The sequence below is a fragment of the Hemitrygon akajei genome, chromosome 8, assembly GCF_048418815.1.
Source record: "Hemitrygon akajei chromosome 8, sHemAka1.3, whole genome shotgun sequence".
Classification (NCBI taxonomy): Eukaryota; Metazoa; Chordata; class Chondrichthyes; order Myliobatiformes; family Dasyatidae; genus Hemitrygon; species Hemitrygon akajei.
The window spans coordinates 81,831,998-81,853,962 of NC_133131.1; the positions used below are offsets into that span (position 1 = coordinate 81,831,998).

Here is a 21,965-nt window from a genome sequence, read left to right on the forward strand (position 1 = left end):
CAGATGGAGTTCAGTGAGGTGGTACACTTTGGAAGGGCAAAGTCCAAGGCAGAGTACAAAGTAAATGGAAGGATACTTGGAAGTGTGGAGGAGCAGAGGGATCTGGGGGTACATGTCCACAGATTCCTGAAAGTTGCCTCACAGGTAGATAGGGTAGTTAAGAAAGCTTACGGAGTGTTAGCTTTCATAAGTCGAGGGATAGAGTTTAAGAGTCGCGGGGTAATAATGCAGCTCTATAAAACTCTGGTTAGGCCACACGTGGAGTACTGTGTCCAGTTCTGGTTGCCTCACTATAGGAAGGATGTGGAAGCATTGGAAAGGGTATGGAGGAGATTTACCAGGATGTTGCCTGGCTTAGAGAGTATGCATTATGATCAGCGATTAAGGGAGCTAGGGCTTTACTCTCTGGAGAGGAGGATGAGAAGAGACATGATAGAGGTATATAAGATATTAAGAGGAACAAGTAGAGTGGACAGCCGGCGCCTCTTCCCCAGGGCACCACTGCTCAGTACAAGAGGACATGGCTTTAAGGTAAGGGGTGGAAAATTCAAGGGGGTAGTAGAGGAAGGTTTTTTACTCAGAGTGTGGTTGGTGCGTGGAATGCACTGCCTAAGTCAGTGGCGGAGGCAGATACACTGGTGAAATTTAAGAGAGTACTGGACAGGTATATGGAGGAATTTAAGGTGGACGGTTATATGGGAGGCAGGGTTTAAGGCTTGGCACAACATTGTGGGCCGAAGGGCCTGTACTGTGCTGTATTGTTTATATTGTTTTGTCTTTAAGGCAAAAGAAAAATAGATGCTGAAATCATGATGCCGAATTTTGAATAGGCTTGTGAGGGAGGAAGATTACATTAATGTTTTAAAGTTTCGAACTAATGGACGTGTGGATGAGAAATCTGAACAAAAATTAATAAACTTTGCACAACTCCTCAAAGCCTGGCTGAGATCACATATGCAGTGAAGTATAAAGAGTAACAAAGTGAATTACTTTAGTGTGGTCACTGCTGGAGTGAAAATAAAGATATTTCTTTTTTTTAAATCCAAACTACTATTATCCCTTCTCCCAGACGGAAGGACGTATTTCATATAGTAGAGCGTATGATTCATCCTTGTTCCTCCTGACCATAACTGACTAGAGCCGCTAATGTACTGCACGTAACAAAACTTCGACGACCATCCCATTTCCAGGTGTGTAGCTGCGTCGCGCAGAGGATCCTGGGATTTGCAGTTTATATCCGACGAATGGCGATGCGGTTCCGCTCAGCGGATCATTGTGAATGAACTCTAAGTTCCACAATGCATCTGGGCGCGATGCAGGTAGGCAGGCGCTGGGAGCTGGGTGCGGCTGGCATATTCACCTACACTTGGGTGTGGTTCATTGTTGTCAGCACTGGGGTGAAGCGAAAATCTGCCTACCACGAGGAAATCACCATGGCGGATACCACACCTTGAGGGTCTCTTCCTCTTTGAAGTGGGAAAACATCGCGAGTGAGAGGGGGTGGGGGTGAACAATGGGGTTTCAGATGTGAGGTGAGTCCCGGGAAGCAGTCTCCGCGCGGCATACTGGTGTTTAATTTACCAGAACACTGAGATTAAAGTTAGTCTATAAAGAACTCTTTGTAGTAAAGAGAATGGCGAACTGCGATATTGTAGCATGCTTCTCGTCAGTTCTATGTTTTTAACGTTGTGTTTGTGATCGGAAGTTAATTTTAAAATATTCTATGTAAATTTGAAGTGAAAATTACTTCGGATTAATGACAGCTGTAATGGTAACAAGGGGGCGATTAGTTGTGAACTAATCAGTTCCCCTGTTTTTTTTTGGACGTCTGGGTTTTCAGCCAGTTTCCCAAACTTTCCTTTCTTGTATGTTGCCAAGATGGTTTAAAATGATTTGGGTGTTTTTAAGATCTGAAATACAAATGAAAGACTGCTATATTAGTGTGTTAGTCGAAAACAAATCTCGTACTTAGTTTTTCAGGTTATTACAACATGGAACGTTCTGTTAACAACAGGCCAAGTCGCTTTTTGCTTTTGCCGTGAAGTTAGTAAGTGAGGATAGGCTAATATTGGAGTTCACTTTAATCGTGCTAGAGTTGACAATTAAATAACCGGAGATTTTAAACATTTGCATTGAAAGGAAAATTTCAGAAAGTCCATCAACTGTTAGGCTTTTGTTTCTAGCGGTACAGATGTCGTCTGACTTTATTTCTTAAGTTGTATGTGTCTATTTATCAATCGGGATGTGATGCAAGGGTAGAGGTATTGTCCAAAAAGATGGGTAAACTTGTACTTAATCCCTTCTCCTTGGTTTGTTTTGTGCTACAGAAAGGAGGAGCAAGGGTGATTTGAAATTCATGACGTAATTCTGAATCATTCTGTGTTTATTACTGCTGGTATAGTTATCATAGTTATTTTAGTACTAGACCAGGAATGTTGACATTGTGTTACCTCGTAAAATAACTGGTAAAATTCTACATGGAAGACAAAGTTATTAAGTTTTCAGGCAAATGTAGAACTTAGCTTGATTCCCAACTTTACACTGTCTACGTTACATTATAAGGAAAGGAAATGTTCATTTGTATATTTGCGTGGGTCAACGATTGAGAAATAGATAAATTAATTTCAAAATATTTGCCATATTTGAAATCAAAACATTCACATCCATTTCTTGAATGGCATTGAAATCTAAGGGGAAAGTTGAAAGAAACCATTCGGAGGGTTAACTCCGAACACTGTGAAGTTATTGCAGACAATAGGCAAAAGTGCCGAACAAAGAATTAGATCTGCAAGAGCTTTTACATGGTCTACTTTCCAGGTGTTAGTCTGTTGCTGCTCAAGCTAGTGTGTTTTTTTTTCCCCACTGCTTGTTCAGATTTTCTTTTAATGGTTTTGGTTTTTCTCTCCTTTCAGATGATGCTAATCTTTGGGTGGGAAAAAAAACTTTCATATGCTTCTTCCAATTAATTTTTGTCTGTGACCCATGGATATTGACCTGCCTGTCAAAGGAATTAGTTTTCTTGTTTACAATTCTAATAATTGTGTTCCTTATCTTTTTTTCCTACACTGATCAATAGAAAAGACTCTTTCATGGCAAAGTGAAAACAAATTTCTACAAATGGGTCTAAATTTATTATAATTATTAAACAAAAATTGATTGCATAATTGCTCACCCGCTTATATTTAGTAGGTGCACCTTGGGCAGCTATTACAGCCTTGAGTCTGTGTAGATAAGTGGCTATTAGTTTTGCACAACTGAACATTGCAAGTTTTCCCATTCTTTACAAAACTGTTCAAGTTGTCAGATTGCATGGTGATCGTAAGTGAATAACACTTTTCAAGTCCAGCCATAAATTCTCAGTTGGATTGAGGTCTAAACTCTGACTTGGCCACTCCAGGGCATTAACTTAGTTGTTTTAAACTATTTCTGTGTAGCTTTGGCTTTATGCTTGGGGCTTTCTTGCTGGAAAACAGATCTTCTTCCAAGTCGTAGTTCTCTTGCAGACTGCATCAGGTTTTCCTACCCTCCACAAGCTTTCCAGGGCCTGCTGCAGAGAAGCATCCCCACAGCATGATGCAGCCACCAGCATGCTTCAGAGTGGGGATGGTGTGTTTTTGATGTGCAGTGCTCAGCTTACACTAAACATAGCGTTTAGTTGATATTCAAAAAGCTTAACGTCGGTTTTGTCAGACCAGAGAACCTTCTATCAGCTGACATCAGAGTCTCCTATGTGCATTCTGGCAAACTCTAGCTGAGATTACATGTGACTTTTTTTTCAACAGTTGCTTTCTCTTTGCCACTCTCCCATAAAGCTGTGACTGGTGAAGCACCCAGACAATGGTTGTATGCGCAGTCTCTGCCACCTCTGCCTCTGAAGCTTGTAACACCTCCAGAGTTGTCATAGGTCTCTTGGTGGCCTCCCTCACTAGTCCCTCCTTGCATGGTTGCTCAGTACATCGGTGTCATATCTTTCCATTTCTTGATGATTCAATTAACTGTACTTCAAGGGCTATTCCGGGACTAGGAAATTTTCTTGTATCCATCTCCTGACTTGTGCTTTTCAACACCCATTTCACAGAGTTGCTTCAAGTGTTTTTTTTGACCTTGTGGTGTAGTTTTGACAGGATACTGACTCACCAGTTGTGGTATATTTTTATTACAATCAATTGAAACACCTTGACTGCACATAGGTGATCTTCATTTAACTAATTTGACTTTGAAAATCAATTGGCTACACCAGTGATGATTTGGTATGTCATATTAAAGGGGGGGGGTGAATACTTATGCAATCAATTATTTTGTGTTGTATATTTGTAATTAATTTAGATCACTTTGTAAAGATCTGTTTTCACTTTGACATGAAAGTCTTTTTCTGTTGATCAATATCAAAAAAAAGCCAAATGAAATCCACTGTAATTCAATGTTGTAAAGCAATAAAACATGAAAACCTCCAAGGGGATTAAATATTTTTTATAGGCCGTGTACCTGTATTTTGAAAATTTTTGTGCTTGAAATTGTTTGCATTAATATATTTGTTTCACTGATTATAGGAGGAAGCAAATTGTGGCTTAATGATAATTAAATTATTTTTGAATTATAGTTGGGATAATGCAAGTGAGTTTTTTTCCCACTGAAATTGGGTGAGGTGAGAACTAGAGGTCATGGATTAAGGGTGAAAGGGGAAATGTTTAAGGGAAGCATGGGGGACAGTGCTGGAACAAGCTGCCAGCAGAAGTAGTGGATGCAGGTTCATTTTCAAAATTTAAAAAGTATGGATAACTATAGATGAGAGGGGTATGAATGGCAGCTCAATGGAATGAGGCAGAATTATAGTTCAGCACAGACTAGATGGGCTGAAAGGCCTGTTTCTGTGCTGTAGTGCTCTATGACTATAAATACTTTGTGGTCTCATTTTTCCTTGCTTCCAGCAGACGTATTTGGCAGATCCTACTAAATCAATTGAGTGAACAAAGTGATTATGAATTTTTAAATGTTAATGAACTGAACACAAAAGCAATACTGATTTCAGATTTATTTTGTTGGGATTAGACATTGATAAATTGGTCAAGCCCCTCAGTCAAAGTTGTCAGATTATGCTTGATTCTTGAAGTTGTTCTCAGATGTTAGGAGGTACAATTAAATAATTGAGTTTCTTAGAGAAACTTCGAAATAGTTGAGTTTCTTAGAAATTGGTTTCTAAGAAAGTGAATATTGTACATTAATCGGGAAAAGAGGGTTTTGTCAAGCCTTTAAGTCACTTATTTTTATTAAATTAAGTTGTTCTGAGCCAGAGAATTGAACAGCTGTTAAAAAAATTGCTTACAAAAGCAAACATTTCATTTTTTGTATCTTAAGATAGAAATGTATGCAAAGTTGGTAATATAACAATTATTTTTATAATCGGTTTTCTGAAAAATCTGATTATTTAAGACATATTATTCAGATTTGATATTTGCTCATTTACTTGCTACTGTTGAGATGCCATAACACAGGAATCTGGCAAATTGATTATCCACTAAATGGTTTCACAAACTTTCATGTAAAAAGGTATAACCAGTTAGAATTGTGCACCTACCTTCATTTTGCAATGCACATTCTGTATTTGAGGGTTTAGTATTTTAAGGAAGAAATTCTGTCATAACACTTGAAACATCAACTTATAAAATTTTGCTAATTACTCTTGATTAATTAAGTGCACAGAGCATTTCATTTGTCATTTTTGTTAAAATGCAAAATGTTCAAATAACATTATTTGATTTTGTACTTTATCTATTTTGAGACTATTTACAGAATATAAACATCTAGACTGTCAAGTTAATAGTTTGCAGTGTCATTTTGATGACTATGTAACAAGAAAATCAAACTGCAAGTATTAGAAAACTGGAGCAAAAAGTGGAGAATACTAGAAATAGAGGGCAGGCAAGATCTGTGGAAAGAGAGAGTTCATGTTGCAGTTCATAAGCACTTTGTCAGAATTCAGCATTTTTGTTTGGAAATGTATATGTTGTGCGTGAGAAAGTCAATGTTCAGCACCGATATCTTTTTATCATTTATTTTATAATTCTGTTTGTTTTGGTTTGTAGAACATTCTTACCAGTGTAAATGCAACAAAAGTACCATATACCTCAAACAATGGCTCACACACTAGTAACACAAATATCAATATTTACTAACAAAAAATATACATATTAAATAGCATGGACATCTGTCACAGAAGGACTTGTGAGCTCTGGCACCCAAACCCACAAAGCCCAAACAACCTTGTTCTACTTGTATCTACATTTCATGATCAAAAAATTCACATACCTAGTTATTTGGAAATGTATGTTCTTCATTTGAACATTATTAGCATCAGATTAGAATGTTGGGATTTGTTAGTATAGGTTGAGTACCCCTGATCTGTAATTCCAAAATCCGAAAACCTGCAAAATCCAGATTTTTTTTTTAAAGTGCTGACATGATGTCACAAATGTAAAATTCCACAAGGCGCTGAGCGCTGAGCATCCCAGGCAATGCACAGTTCTGAGAGATGACCCCAAGTCTGTAACAACCAGAAATTAATGAAAAAAATAGAAAAGAATCACACAGAGCGAAAAATGAAGATCTCAGTCTTGTACTGAAAGTGAATTCGTCAGTGATCATAAGCTGCTTAACTGTACAGTGATCATGAAACAAGCAAAGATCTCTCATGATGAGCTGACAATGAGGTAATTATTTCATGCACAAAATTATTAAGAATATTATACAAGGCTACCCCTCCTCCGATCGTAGGTACTGTGGAACAGGTGGCTGTTTGGCTTCATATCAGACATTGATTTCAATTGCTATTTTGGAACTTGGTAATAGATACAGTTGGGGTTGGCCGTTCAACCCTGTCTGTGGAGGACCCAGCCCCATCACATATGACTGTGCTCTGCCTGCAGACTGTTCACTCAGAGAGAGAGACACACACCTGCTGCACATAAGCTATATATGTAATATAAATTGGTTTTGTGTTTAGACTGGGGTCTCGTTCCCAAGGTATCGCATTATATAGACAGAAATACTCCAAAATCTGAAACGCTTCCGGCCTCGAGCACTTTGGACAAGTGATGCTCAACTGGTGCTGGAAACCTAACATGTACACGGCATAAAAGGAGAATAGATTTTCAATGTGGCTTGCAAGATTTTTTTTTTAATGAGTGAAACACAATCACCAAAGGCTAATGGCATATTTAGGGGTGAAATAGTCATGTATTCCTGTGTGGTGGAGCCAGGCCATATTGAAAAGACGTGGTCTGACAAAGGGCAAATATCTTTCTTGCCACAAAAGATGCCAAACAATGACCACTATAACAAGAGAGTTCAGGCATTGACCCTTGATATTTAAAGACACATTGTCACTGAATTATTACTATAGGAAAGAGGCATTAAACTGGAACGAGTGCGGAAAAGATTTGAGGGTATTGCTGGAACTAGAGAGACTGGGTTATAGGGTTGTTGGACAGGCAAGGACTTTATTTTTCTCTTGGATTGTAGGAGACTGGTAGCGGTTTATAGAGGTGTATAAGATCATGAGGGGTAAAGATGGGGTGAATGTACTTTGTTTTTTTCCAAGGGTTTGGGATTCAAGAACTAGAAGGCATTGGTTTAAAGCAAGAAGGGAAATATTTAATAAGAACTTGAGGGGAGACGTGTTTTTTTTACAAAGAGTGCTATGTCTTCAACTCTATCTATGTGTTTCCTTCACATCATTGAATTTTGCCCTAACCTTGAATTTCAACCATATGTTTTGGTCCTCTTCACTTTTTTATGTGTGTCATCAGTAGTTGCAGAATCTTCAGCTATCTCCATCCCACAGTAATTCTCAAAGCCTTGGCCCTAATTCCATTTTTATAACACTTCTTAAACCTGTCTGTTCCCCATCTTGATCTTTTGTCTCAGTTAAAATGTCTTAGGACGAACTGTATGTTTAATCATCCATAAAAATATAAATTTGCTGGTTGGTGGCATAGTGGCATCAGTGCAGGACTCTGGGGCGAGAGGTCCCGAGTTCGATTCTGGCCAGCTCCCTTGCACGCTCTCCATCCGTGCCTGGGTTGAGTGTCGAGCTAGCAACTCGACCTCGTTTAAAAAAAAAACCTGGAGAGGGATGGGCTCCGCCAGGTTTCAGATGCCCAAGACACGTCGTATGATGAGCAATCACCAAAAAGATCGGTGCAAAAAGCTTGTCATGACGACACCCGAACAACTCCACCAGGAGTTAAGCGCACGCGTGCACACGCACACACAGCAACACAGACAAAATGCTGGAGGAACTCAGTAGGTCGGCAGCGTCTATGGAAATGAATAGGTAGTTGACATTTTGGGCCGAGACCCTTCTTCAGGACTGAGAATGAAGGGGGAAGATTACCTTGGTCCCTGTCCCATTGCTTGTTGACAAGTTGATTCCCTATTGACCAAATAAAATTTTACCTTGATATAACTCCGTCTGACTTAGGCTCTTGCAATCATTTTTAGTTATACTTTTCACTTTTCTGATAGTGAAATTGAGTTAAGGAAGATTCTAAGGTGCTCTTTATATAGAGAGAAGTTTTAGAAATATTTTTGTTTAGTAACAAATTATCCATTAGAAGAAACTGTCAGAATTAACTGAAATATTGAACTGCATCTTGCTCCCAGATAGTTATCAATAGTTTCAAAGGGAACTGCAGGTATTTCTGAATAGCAGAAAATCTAGGATTTGACACATGCAGAGTTAAATACACAAGTCAGAAACTTAATGAAGGACAGATACCTCCAATTTTATCAGTCCACTTTCTTGCTGTGGAAATCAAGAATGGCGCTCTATGTAGCAAAGCTGAAGGCAGGGTTCTTTATACTCTGTATTTTTGCCAAACTTTTAAAATATTTTTCAATCAATAAATAGGGTACTTAAATTATTTTAAAATGTGTCTATGTCAAAAAATGGATTTTGACACTTAAAAGCTTGCATGAATGATTTGGGATTGGAAGTTTAGCTCACCAGTACTGATGAGCAGCAGGACTGGATCAGTAATTTCTAAAGTATTGTTACCATAATCACATTGATAATACAGCCTAAAAACTCAACAGTAGTAACTATTTTGTATCGTATAACTTGAATTGACCAATACAGGTGTCTCCTCCCCCCCCCCCTTTACAAAGGTAGTGTGTTCCTATGAAACCTTTCTTAAGCCGAAATGGCGTAAAGCGAAGAACCATCAAGATATATGGGAAAAATTTTCTTAAAAGTGAAAACCCTCTTTGTAATGCGAAAACAGGTTACCAATGTAGGTCTTTTGTAAAAACGAAGTGGCATAAAATCGAACATTCGTAAAGCGGGGACACCTGTATATGGTTACAATTCTGGGACTGTCAGCAGTGATAGGGAAGACTAATAATAGCATAAAAATAAAAATACTTGGACTAGTGACAAAATGATAAACACATTGAAGGTATTTGAGAGTTCTTCCAGGCCATTCATCCCCCGCTGATTGATTGTAGCAATAAACAGTTTAACCAGCGTAATATTAGAGTGGTGAAATAATTAGTAGTAAAAGTCAGTGTTCGCATTCATAACTTGCATTGTATAAAGAAAGTCAATATCCTACAACAAACAATATACTGTACTGCAAACTGAAATACTACGGAATCTGAAATGTAAAGAATTTGCAGGAAATATTTGGCATGTTGAACAACAGTGGTAATTGGAGAAATCTGAATCAGGCTTGTTATCACCGGCATGTGTTGTGAAATTTGTTAACTCACCAGCAACAGTTCAATGCAATACATAACAGAATAATAACAATAAATAAATGAGTAAATCAATTACAGTATACATATATTGAATAGATTAAAAGTCATGCAAAAACAGAAATAGTATATTTAAAAAGTGAGGTAGTGTTCATAGGTTCAATGTCCATTTAGGAATCAGATGGCAGAGGGGAAGAAGCTGTTCCTGAATTGCTGAGTGTGTGCCTTCAGGCTTCTGTACAATACCTCCTACCTGATGATAACAGTGCAGATTGCTACAAATGTTATGAGTAGTTCCAGTACATTTGGTTTATGTCCTTTGCAGCATTGCGTTCCTGATAATCTGGAGTACAGTGTGGTAAAGGATGTTTCAAGTAAAATTTGTGCATCAAATATGCATATCAAAGGTCAAAGAGTATCAACATCACAATGACAGGTAACGTATATGTGGTATTGAACAAGGCAAAAATATTGGTTATGCGCTGCAGATATCTCTTCAGTTCGTCAGCACGGTGATTAAGGATAAATGATGTCTACATTTTAACTTGGAACAAATGGTAGCACTTCTGGCAATGTCATACTCCTTTAATACAGACAGACATACTTTATTGATCCCGAGGGAAATTGGGTTTCGTAATAGCCGCACCAACCAAGAATAGTGTAGAAAACCAATATAAAATATAAAATCATAAATAATTAAAAATAATAAGCAAATCATGCCAAGTGGAAATAAGTCCAGGACCAGCTTATTGGCTCAGTGTGTCTGACACTCTGAGGGAGGAGTTGTAAAGTTTGATGGCCACAGGAAGGAATGACTTCCTATGGTGCTCAGTGTTGCATCTCGGTGAAATGAGTCTCTGGCTGAATGTACTCCTGTGCCTAACCAGTACATTATGGAGTGGATAGGAGTCATTGTCCAAGATGGCATGCAACTTGGACAGCATCCTCTTTTCAGACACCACCGTCAGAGAGTCCTATACTATATAGGAATGTCCTCCAACAGCTTGTTCATATCTGTAAAAGGGAGATTAAACCAATATTCAGTTGGGCATGAGGCTGTCCATTCAGTCATGACTGATTCCTGAAAACAGTCTGGTTAAGAGCAAGACTTAAAACTTTGCAATTGAAGGACAGAGTCTTGTCTGTTTTAAAATACAAAGCAAAGAGAAATCTGTCATTAACTGACAGCTCCATGGTCTGAGTTACCACTGCAAAACAACAAATTTCATGACATATGTCAGTGATAATAAACCTGATTCTAATTCAGAGGGTAATTGGTTCTTTCAGCACAGCTTGTGTGACGTAGGAGTGTTTATCACAAGCTCCACAAGGAAGCTTTCAGTCTTTTGCTGAAATCACCTTTTTATCCTGTCACTCACAAAATCGTACCACAGAAACCACACTTGTTATCGTGCCATTGGTTGCCTCATACCACTTGGTTATTCTCCCAAAATACAGATTGGGTAATTCACTCATTTGCTGGGCTGAAGTCTATAGCAAACTATTTCAATGAAATTTTATCATCAAATGGTTGAGGCTTCTGTTTTTCCTGTTCTGTTATTCTAGAAATACTCTCGGTTAGGCAACGCTGAAGGAGTGTGAACCAGTCAAAGGCTTTTGATCAAAACTGGTGCCACCTAACTTGCTGAGTATTCTCGGCAATTTCTGCTTTTATTTCCAATTTATAACTTTTGTGGTTGCTTTCTTTCATCTGTCCACTGCTGATCTTCCACATTCTTCAATTAATAGTTACAACCCAAGAGACCATTCATACCCACGCAGGGTCTTTATAAGAGCAAATTTATAGTTCCGCACACTAGTGTATTTTTCATAACCTTATCACTTTTTTCCTCCAGGTATTTATCCCATTCCCTCTTTAAGGTTGCATTGCATTCTGCCTTCAGCAGATCAGAAAGTATACATTGGGAGGTAAAAAGGTATTCCTTTACAACAGGCTTATCTCTTTCCTTTAGTCCCATGTTACCTCGTATTCAGCTGCTCCAGTTGGTTCAACCTCATTATTTCACTAGATCACAAGTTGTTCCATTGGCTCTTTTGTCAGCTTTCTCCTCTCCATAGAAAATAGTTCAGCCTGTCCAATTTATCCCTGGAACTGTAGTTTTTCACCACAGGAATTACACTTTTATAATTCTTCTCTGGGCTCACTTCAGTGCCTTCGTGTCCTTTGATGTCAGTTTTTGGGGTCCTTTGAGATTTCCCCCCCCAGAATTCCAGATTAGGATATCATTTTTGATATTTTAGCAGGAATTTATTTGCTTCAGATGTTAATATTGGGAAGTTTGAAATAACCATCATCCTTTTTGAGAAATTTCCTCACTGGATTTCGCTCTACAAAAATCCATTGTTGTTTTATCACTAAATTGGAGTTAACAGAAAGTGCTTTCAGTTGGCAAGTAGTACTTAGGAGTTCTGGAGGTTCAGAGAGACTCAAATGGGTAGGGCAGCTGCCATGTATTTTAAACTGATGTAAATGGTTTTAAGAGTCACAGGTAAGTTAAATAGAATGAGCAGACAGCTGTTTGAATTGTCTAAACTTGCTGGTGTGTATGGTGTGTTTTTTGTAATTTGATATGAAGCCAGATAACCAGTGCTATTTTCCCTGTCTAGGCAGATGCCAAGGAGAAATGTGAATAAGGTTAATACACTGAGTCCTTGTTATCTGTGAAGGATAAGATGCTTCCCTAGATAACAAAAATGTGGACACTGCTAACTGCTTCTCTTTTGTACTTCCAAGTGTTAGTGTATCCTATCTTGTCCCAAGGGCACTTAGAAGTATTAATAAACATATTAAAGCATTGAAAGGCCTAAAAACAAATGAAACTCACTAACCAACTGCTTGGAGTGAAGTTTAGTTCAAAGGCAGTGGTTGTGATTTTAAGGTGCAGCTGTATAAACAAAAACTAGTTTCTATTGGAAGGAAGCCACTTGACGAAAGTGGTCTGGAAACCAGTCACCACCATATTTAGACAGAATGTGTACATGATGACAAATCTTTGTTTGAGGTAGATACAGGAGCCAACCTCAAGTATGCAGGACTACAAATTGGATTTATTAGTCAATTTAATTTTGCATTATATTCAAATTTGCTGGTATTGTCTGACACATTGACTATTTGCATTTTTAGAATCTTTTTATTGATATATAATCTTCTACAGTTAAAATGATACAAAACTTCTAGTTGATATTTATATACAATTAATAAAGCTGAAGAAAAAATCTTATCAAAAAAGGGTAATATATGATGATAAAAATATTTTTTAATAAAGGAAAGGAAAAAAAGAGAACCCCAACTTACTAAGAAAAACCCCACTAACTACAAGAGAAAGGGGAAAAAAAAGAAGAAAAACCATTAGAAATCAACTCCTGGAGCAATACGACTTACCATCATCTAGCTATATAAAAAAAGAATAATCAACCACCAGTTCATGTTAATATAAGATAAAATTGGAAGGAAACCCTATAAAATAATTCAAATTAAATGATAAAATCTGCCAAAAGAGCCCCATCTTCTCTCAAAATCAAATCGAGGATCAAAAGTTCTGCTTCTAATTTTTTCCAAACTAAGACATAACATTGCTTGAGAAAACCATTGAATTAATGTAGGGACAGAGGTATCTTTCCATTTTAATAAAATAACCCTTCTTACCAACAATATAACGAATGCAATTACATGTTGATCTGAAGATGAAATACACTGAATATGATGCGGAAATATTACAAATAGAGCAGTCAATGTATTAGGTTGTAAATTAATTTTCAGAGCTTTAGAAATTGTAGAAAATAAAGATTTACAAAAGGATTTTAATGAAGGACATGACCAGAACATTTGTGACAAAGTTTCTACTTCAGTTTTACACTGATCGCAGTAATTGTCTATGTTAAGAACTATTTTGGATAGTCTCTCCTTTGTTAAATAATAACGGTGAATAATTTTAAATTGAATCAAACGGTGATTGGCTATTTGCTTTTCCTTTCTGTTGTTGGTTTGCCTTATCATTTTATTTGACTGCTTCTGTGATAATTTTAGGGTTAACCCCTATTGCCTGTATTTTGCAGGGTTAGCTCTATTAAAGTGCATCCATCCAATAAAGCAATCATTTTTTTTAAACATTACAGCATGAAAGAAAGCCAATTAACACATGAAAGCCTCACTGGCTCTGGACAGGAGCAATGTAACTCTCCTCGTGGTGCTGCAAATGTTTCTGTTCTAATACCTTTCCCATACCCTTTTGAACAGCACAATTGAATCTGCCTCCATGGCTCCACCTGATGATGCGTTTCACATCTTGGACACCCATTATTTTAAACTTTATGGATTCTACTCTTCATAGATCCTTCATAGTTTCACATGCATCAGCAATTCCTGTTTACCCTGCTTTGTTCCAAGAAAAAACAAGCCCAGCTTCTCTGCACCAAACAAGTACAATTTCTTCATCAATACACACAAAGTGCTGGCTGGAGGAACTCAGCAGGCCAGGAGAGTCATAGATGCTGCCTGGCCTGCTGAGTTCCTCTAGTTTTTAGTGTGTGTTGTTCAGATTTCCAGCATCTGCAGATCTTCTCTTGTTTGTGACAAGTTCCTCATCTCTGGATTAATTTTAAAAAGCCTCTTCTACACCTTTTATATGACCTTCACATCCATCCAGAGCTTTGGCAAGCAAAACAGAATTCATTTGTGGCTAAACTAATATTTTAAGGCCAAACATACAAAATTGAGTTAAGATCATGAGTAATCTGATTGTCACATCATCTCTACATGCCTGTTTATCCATGGGAAAGTTTCAAATAATCAACTATCTACCTTTTGCTTTTGTAATATCCTAAAACTCCTGATTCCTCTATCCTTTGAGGAAGGGTTCATTATACTCTTAAATCTCTGAGAGAAAAAAGAAAATTCACCTTTTCTGTCATAAACAGATGATCCTTTATTTTTAGGTGGTGACTCCCAAGTTCTAGATTTTCCAGGAGAAGGAAGGTTTCTTGACACAGTATGTAGACAGGCCGACTAGAGGCAAGGCCATACTGGTTCTGGTGCTGCAAAATTAACCAGGTCAGGTGTCAGATCTGTTGGGTTAGTGTTTTGGAGACTCCCTAACCTTTAACACAGACTTGGAGAGGGAAAGGAACAGAGGTATGGAAAATGTTTAATTGGAGGAGGAGGAGGAATTATAATGCTATAAGGCAGGAACTTGGGAGCATAAATAGAGAATGGATGTAATTGGGGAAATGCACGTTAGAAATGTGGAGATTGCTTATGGGGTTCTGAATACGTTTGTCCAATTGTGGAAGGAAGAAGGTGGAAGGGTTAAGGAACCATGGTTGACAAGAGATCTTGAATATCTGGAAGAAGGAAGCTTGCTTAAGTTTTAGGAAGCGAGGATCAGGCAGGGCTCTGGAGAGTTACAAGGTAGCCAGGAAGCAGCTGACTAATGGGTCTTGAGCTAGAAGGGGGCATGAGAAGGCCATGGCTAGTACAAATAAGGAAAATGCCAAGGCTTTTAAAATAGGTACCTGAAGAACAAGAGGAAGGCTGATCAGCAATAGTGGAAGAAACGTGTGCCCGGAGTCGGAGGAGGTGGGGTGGTCCTTGATGAATACTTCAGAATTCACCAGTGAAGGGATCCTTGATGTTTGTGAGATCAGCATAAAGCAGGCTGATATGTTAGACCACATTGACATTAAGAAAGACGAAGTGTGGGGACTTTTGGAAAAATCCCTGGGGCCAGACAGGATATACCCCAAGTTACAACGAGAACAAAGGAAGAGATTGCCTCACTTTTGGCGATGATCTTTACTTCCTCATTGACCACCGGCATTGTACCAGATGATTGGAGTGTGTCCAGTGTTGATTCCTTTCTTCAAGAAAAGCCTGGGAATTGTAGACCTGTGAGGATTTGGAGAAGCATAGAGGCAGGTCAAGCCAGGTTTGAATTCTTGACTAGTGGTGTTCCACAGGCATCTGTTCTGGGACCCCTGTTCTTTGTGGTTGTTACAAATGTTTTGAATGAGAAAGTGGAAGGGTGATTACGTTTCCGAATGACATTTAAGGTTGGTGGAGTTGTTCATAGTGTGGAAGGTTGTTGTAAATTGCAGTGGGACATTGACAGGATGCATAGCTGTGCTGAGAAGTTGCAGGTGCCATTCAACCCAGAAAAGTGTGAAGTGATTCATTTTGGAAGGATGAATTTGAAGGCAGAATACAAGGCTAGTTGCAGAATCTTTGACAATGTGGAGGAACTGTGGAATCTTGGGCTCCACGTCTATAGATCCCTCAAAGATACCACAGAAGTTGTTAGTGTTATTAAGAGGGCGTACAATGTGATGCCTTTCATTAGTCAGGGGATTGAGTTCAAGAGCAGCAAAGTAATGTTACTGCCCTATAAAACCTGGTTAGATCACACTTGGAATTGTGTTCAGTTTTGATCACCTCATTATAGGAAAGATGTAGTAGCTATAAAGAGATTTACCAGGATGCTGCCTGAACTAGACAGCATATCTAATGATAGGTTGAGTGAGCTAAGGCTTTCCTTTGGAGTGAAGGAAGATGAGAAGTGACTTGATAGAGGTGTACAAGATAAGAGGCATAGATCAAGTAGATAGCCAGAGACTTCTTCCAGGGCGAAAGTGGTTAATGCAAGGATGCATAATTTTAAAGTGATTCAAAAAAAGTATAGGGGAAATGGCAGAGTTCAGTTTTTAACAGTGGTTTGTGGGTCTAGCTTCCTACCAAATGTGGTAGTAGAGGTAAATATATTAGGAACATTTAAGAAACTCTTAGATACCCACATGAATGATAGAAAAATTGCGTGCTATGTAGGAGGGAAGGGTTAGATTAGAGTAGTTTAAATGTTGGCATAATATCGTGGGCTGTAAGGCTTGTGGTGCAATGTTCATGTTTAAAGCGTAAACATCCTCTCCACATTCAGCTTGTCATGATTTCTCAAACTTTAATATTTAAATGAAAAAACTCCACTCATTTTCCTCATTCTAAATTCCAGTAGATTCATGCAGATGCTCCCTATCTTGAATTATTTTCCCATTGTTTCCAATTTTCCATTTTCTGCATTTATATCATGCTGTCTCAATTTTTCTTAGCATGATTGTTAGGCTAACCAGGCAGGTTCAAAAACCTTAACATTAATAGACCAAAAAATTTAGTGTTGGTAACTTCTGCATTTAAGCAATTTCTACTCACCTCACCAGAAACATTCACTTTTCGTTCTACATGCCCCTCCTCTACCTTCTCTTTTACTGGAAATTAATTTCTAACTTTTCCAATTCTGGCACAGAGTTGCTGACCAGAGATGTTGATTGTTTACGTGTGAGCAGAATTAAGCCATTTGACCCTTTGAGGCTGAGTTAGTATCCCATCAACACCTTTCTCCTGTCTTCTCCCCAGACCCTTTCATGCCCTTGACTGATCAAGAACCTATCAGCCTCCACCTTAAATTGACCCAATGACCTGGCCTCAACAGACATATGTAGAAATGAATTCCACAGATCCTCTGGCTAAAGAAATTCCTCCTCATCTCTGTTTTAAATGGAGGTCCCTCTATTCTGAGGCTGTGCCCCATGATCCTAGACTCTCCCATCATAGGAAACACCCTCTCTCCACATCCACTCTGTTTAGGCCTTTCAGTATTCGATAGGTTTCAATAGGATCACCAATGTCTTATAAAGCCTCAGCATTACATTCTTGCTTTTAGATTCTAGTCTTCAAGAAATGAATGCTTACATTGCATTTGCCTTACTTACCACCAACTTAACCTGCAAGTTAATTTTAGGGAATCCTGCATGAATCCTGCACCCAAGTCCATTTGCGCCTGTGATTTCTGAATTTTATCCCCATTTAGAAAAAAGACTACACCTTTATTTCTTCTACCATAGTGCAACACCGTACACGCCCCTGCACTATATTTCATCTGCCACTACTTTGCCCATTATCCCAATCTGTTTCAGTTCTTCTGCAGACTCCCTGCTTCCTCAACATTACCTACCCCTCCACCAATCATCTGCACACTTGGCCACAAAGCCATCAAATCTGACATCCAAGGCATTGAAATATAATGTGAAAAGAAGGGGTCCTAACTCTGACCCTTGTGGAACACCTTTAGTCACTAGCAGCCAACCAGAAAAGGCCCCTTGCCTCCTGTCTGTCAATCAATTTTCCATCCATTCTAGTACCTTTTTTTTGGTAGACTTTTGTCTTGTTAATCTCTAACTGTGCTACAAAATCATCTACCTTATTCTATATACTGTGTGCATTTAAATATACCTTTGATCATATATTCATCAGCCTCTTCAATTTTGACCCATGTTAAACTTCAATTCATTGCACTGGCTGCAGTATTGCCCTGTTGTCTGCCTATCCTTCCACAGTCTTAGTGCATCTGCTTGTACACCAACTGCCCATCCTCAGTCCTATCACTTCAGTTTCCATCAACCTGCCGAATTAATTTATCCCATCGCCTACAGCTCTAGCAAACCTGCCTACAGGGATATCGGTCATACCTTCCCCAAAAGAGATCACAATGATCCAGAAATCTGAATCCCTGCCCCTTGCATCAAATCCAGCCAGCGTTCATTTGCCCAATCATCCTATTCTTACCCTCACTGGTGTGTGGCACAGGGAGCAGTTCAGTTAATACTACCCTATATTCTCTCTTCAGGACCTCCTCCTTTTCCCTACCAATATCAGTGGTACCCCTATGTGCTATCACTTTCAGTAGCTCACTCTCTGCCTTTAGTGTGCTGTGGACCTGATCTGAGACATCCCTGGCTCTGACATTTGGAAGGCAGCATGCCATCCAGTTGTCTCTTCCATATCCACAAAAAACACAAAAACTGTAGAATCCCCTATCACTGTTGCACTCCTCTTCCCCCTTCAGTTCTGAGTCACAGAGCCAAACTTTGTGCCAGCATATACATTCCCCCCCATCTGTATCTAAAATGGCATACTTATTGAGGGAAATGGCCACGGCTACTGTTGTGATGGAAATAACTGGTTCTTTGAGTCTCAACAGTAGAGGCATGGACACACACAGTTTTAATAATAAGGAATTTATTATTAAAGGGGAAATCGGGTCAACGCAAGCAACTGCAATACACAGGAAGTGGTGTGGGGACAGGGTATGGTTACACATACAAAGAACAAGGGAAAAGCACTACAACAGCTATCCCCCTTGACCTTGGATAGCTGCGGCTCCCTTACCAGGATAAACGATAAACCTTTCCAAACATAAATCAATGCACTTACCTTCAATGAGGTGGTCTGTAAGAGAGAGCGAGCCAGGCACAAGTCTCACCTTTTATAGCATGGGGCTGGGCGAGATAATCCAATTAAGGTGACCAATAATTTAGGTGTGCATTGATTAGTTGGGAGGGACCAAATGTCGATTGACATGTGGTGTGTCCTCCGACCAGCCAGGTGGCAGTGCGTCTGTCACATGGCCGGTATCTCTGGATACAGGTACTCTGCACTGGTTACCTGTATACCTTTTTCCCCTCCTGACAGTCATCCAGGTACTTGCTTCCTACAACTTAGGGATGACTACCTCCCTGTAGCTTCTGTCTATTCTCCTGTATGAACTGAATATCATTGAGCTATGGCTCCAGTTCCTTAGCATTCTTGAAGGAGCTGCAGCTCAATGCATTTCATGCAGATGAACTCTGGAGGTTTCTCTGAGTTTCCACATCTCACTCAAAGAACATGCCACAAACCATGGACTTATTCTCACTAGCACTAGCTATGTACTGAAAGACAAAGAAGGAGGGGAAAAAAGCTTATTAGAAACTTAGACCCTCTGCCTGTTATTGCCCAAGCCTGTTGGGCCTAAGCCTGAACACTCTAATATTGTCCACTCCCACAGTGGCTTCTGCTAACACACCACTCGTATATCATTATGATTCCAGGCTGCCAAAAAGTCCCAAAAGGCCCTCAGCTCTTTTTAAGACATGTGATGCCTCAGCCCACCAAGTTGTCTTACGTTCTCTATTTTCCTGCAAGAGCAATAATCCTTTCTCGCTCCATTCTGTTAAAACCATCTTATAAGAATTAATCAAGATATAATGCCTCCAGTAAATTTCCTCATGCTGATATTATTCTAATGGTCTATAGTTTGCTGCTTTCTGCCCTTGCCCATTCTGAATTATTATAATTTGCTGTTTTCCAATCAAAAGGAGCTTACTCCAATTGTAGGGAATTTTAGAAGATTAAAGACAACTAATCAACTAATTAACTTTTACTGTTAAGGCACCTGGATGATATGCATTAAAATTTGGAACTTCTCAGTTCAGAGCTTCAGTAATTTTCTCAGTACCACTTCCTCTTTGATTGTAACTTCTCCTTCATCCTTCCTTCCAATTCTTGTATTATATTTATTTCTAAGATTGTATATCCTCTGTAGTGAAAATGAATACAAAGTATCTATACTTCATTTGCCATTTCCTTATTTTCCAATACAATCCATATTCACTTTATATATGACCACCATTCATTTTGTTTATTTTTTAATGTCCGTAGATTCCCATCTGTTTTTCTATTTCTGTGTAGCTTTATATCATTCGATTTTTATTATTAATCTTATAATCATTTGCTGGTGTGTTTTTTGTATTCACTCCAATCTTATGACTTGCCACCTGCTTTGGTGCAATTATATGCATAATTGCACTATATTAATTATTTTCATTTTACCTTGGAAATGTGATGACCTTGCAGGGTTGCAGATATTGGAAGTATTTTAATATTCATTAATGTCATGATAGGATTTTTTCTTTTTTGATGGAATTTAATCTATTCTGAAAGATCCACTCTAAATGTTTTTCCAGTGCATTTCCAGTGACTGATCCCTTAACCTAATTGGAATGATCACTTTACTGAGGTCTGCTTTCACGTTACTGAGAATGCCTTTATTATTTTTAAAATACTGCTCTTGGATTGCCCCTTTCCAATCAGATCCTTGCTATCTAAAAAAGACTTTCAGACTGATGGAGCTCGTCAACCGTGGTTGGCAGCTGAACTAGAAGCAGGAAAGCTCTGATCTCAAATCTCCGAGGCCTTGCGGCTATACCCACTCATGGGGAAGGCTTCCGGGATAAACTCTGGGGAAAAATCTGGAGCTGAAGTCCCTAAGGCAGTCCTACGTTGTGTTCAATGCTGACTGGCAACTCCTGCCATGCTGCCTGTGCCAAACTGTATAGGCTCTGCTGTTCTTTTGGATTCAGCTGAAGAGTGGAGAGGAGGAGCTTGCAACATGGGCAACAGCTTGCTCTCCATATCGTACTGCCCAGGCTTGCATATCTAAACAGTTAAGACGCAGCATCCATGGTCGACCCTGACCAATGGAGGCCTTGCTCAATCACTCAAGAAAACCTTCACAATGAAGCCATTCATCAACAATGCACAGCACAAGATCTGGTATAGCCTGCTCTTTGCTTTTCTCCAGACTGCCTTGAATTAAAAAATTTCTCAAAAGCACTTTATGAGCTCCATGTCTACTGTATCTTCTTCCCTGCAGAGTTTTCCATTTCCCCCATCATTTTCTGACTTTCCTGTTTTTTTTCCTCCTTTATCGTTCTATGCCACCTGGGTACCACTCATGAAAGGTCATCAGAGCTTTTGTTCTGTTTTATGACTATTTATAATAAAAAGATCAGTATCCCAGATGTTGTCTTTTTCCCCCTCTATATTTTATCTCATTCTTACCAAAATGTAACATTGTATTGTCTCTGTTAATCTTCTACCATGTGTTTGCTAATTCTACCAGGTGTAAAACCCCTTGAGATCAACTACTATCCTCCCTATTTTTCCACATTTTGTGTGATTGGCATATTTTAAGGATTTAGAAAGCTTCATACCAATGACTCAAATTCAAGTGCAACTCATTAATGTAATTCTTAAGGAAATCAGTGGTCTTTGAGGTTAGTAAAATGTATGACTATACATGTGCAGGAGTTGCATTATTTGCAAAATTTTACAAAATCCCCTGGATCTTGCATTTATTTTCGAACGTGCTGACTATGTATAGCTTTCCTTAAGAGATCTGGGATGTTAACATTGTTAAAAGCTCTAACCTGGTATGATTGTAATAGGGGGAGAGTATTGACTTGGATGCTTTAATCTTTGTACATTCAATTTCAGATTTGAGAATTCGTTATCTGTAACATTGTCAGAAGGACATGTTGCATGATGG

General features: G+C 38.8%; 1 protein-coding gene across 4 annotated transcripts in view; it reads left to right on the plus strand.

Annotated features, from left to right (window-relative positions):
* Positions 1-1,246: 1,246 nt before the first annotated feature.
* Positions 1,247-21,965, plus strand: part of macc1 (MET transcriptional regulator MACC1) — a 51,866-nt gene continuing 31,147 nt past the window's right edge. Inside the window, exon 1 of one of the 4 annotated variants that reach the window (XM_073054095.1) lies at positions 1,247-1,319. The gene's annotated coding sequence lies outside the window, so the exon portion shown is untranslated. The other 3 variants (XM_073054098.1, XM_073054094.1, XM_073054100.1) reach the window with 3 other exon arrangements.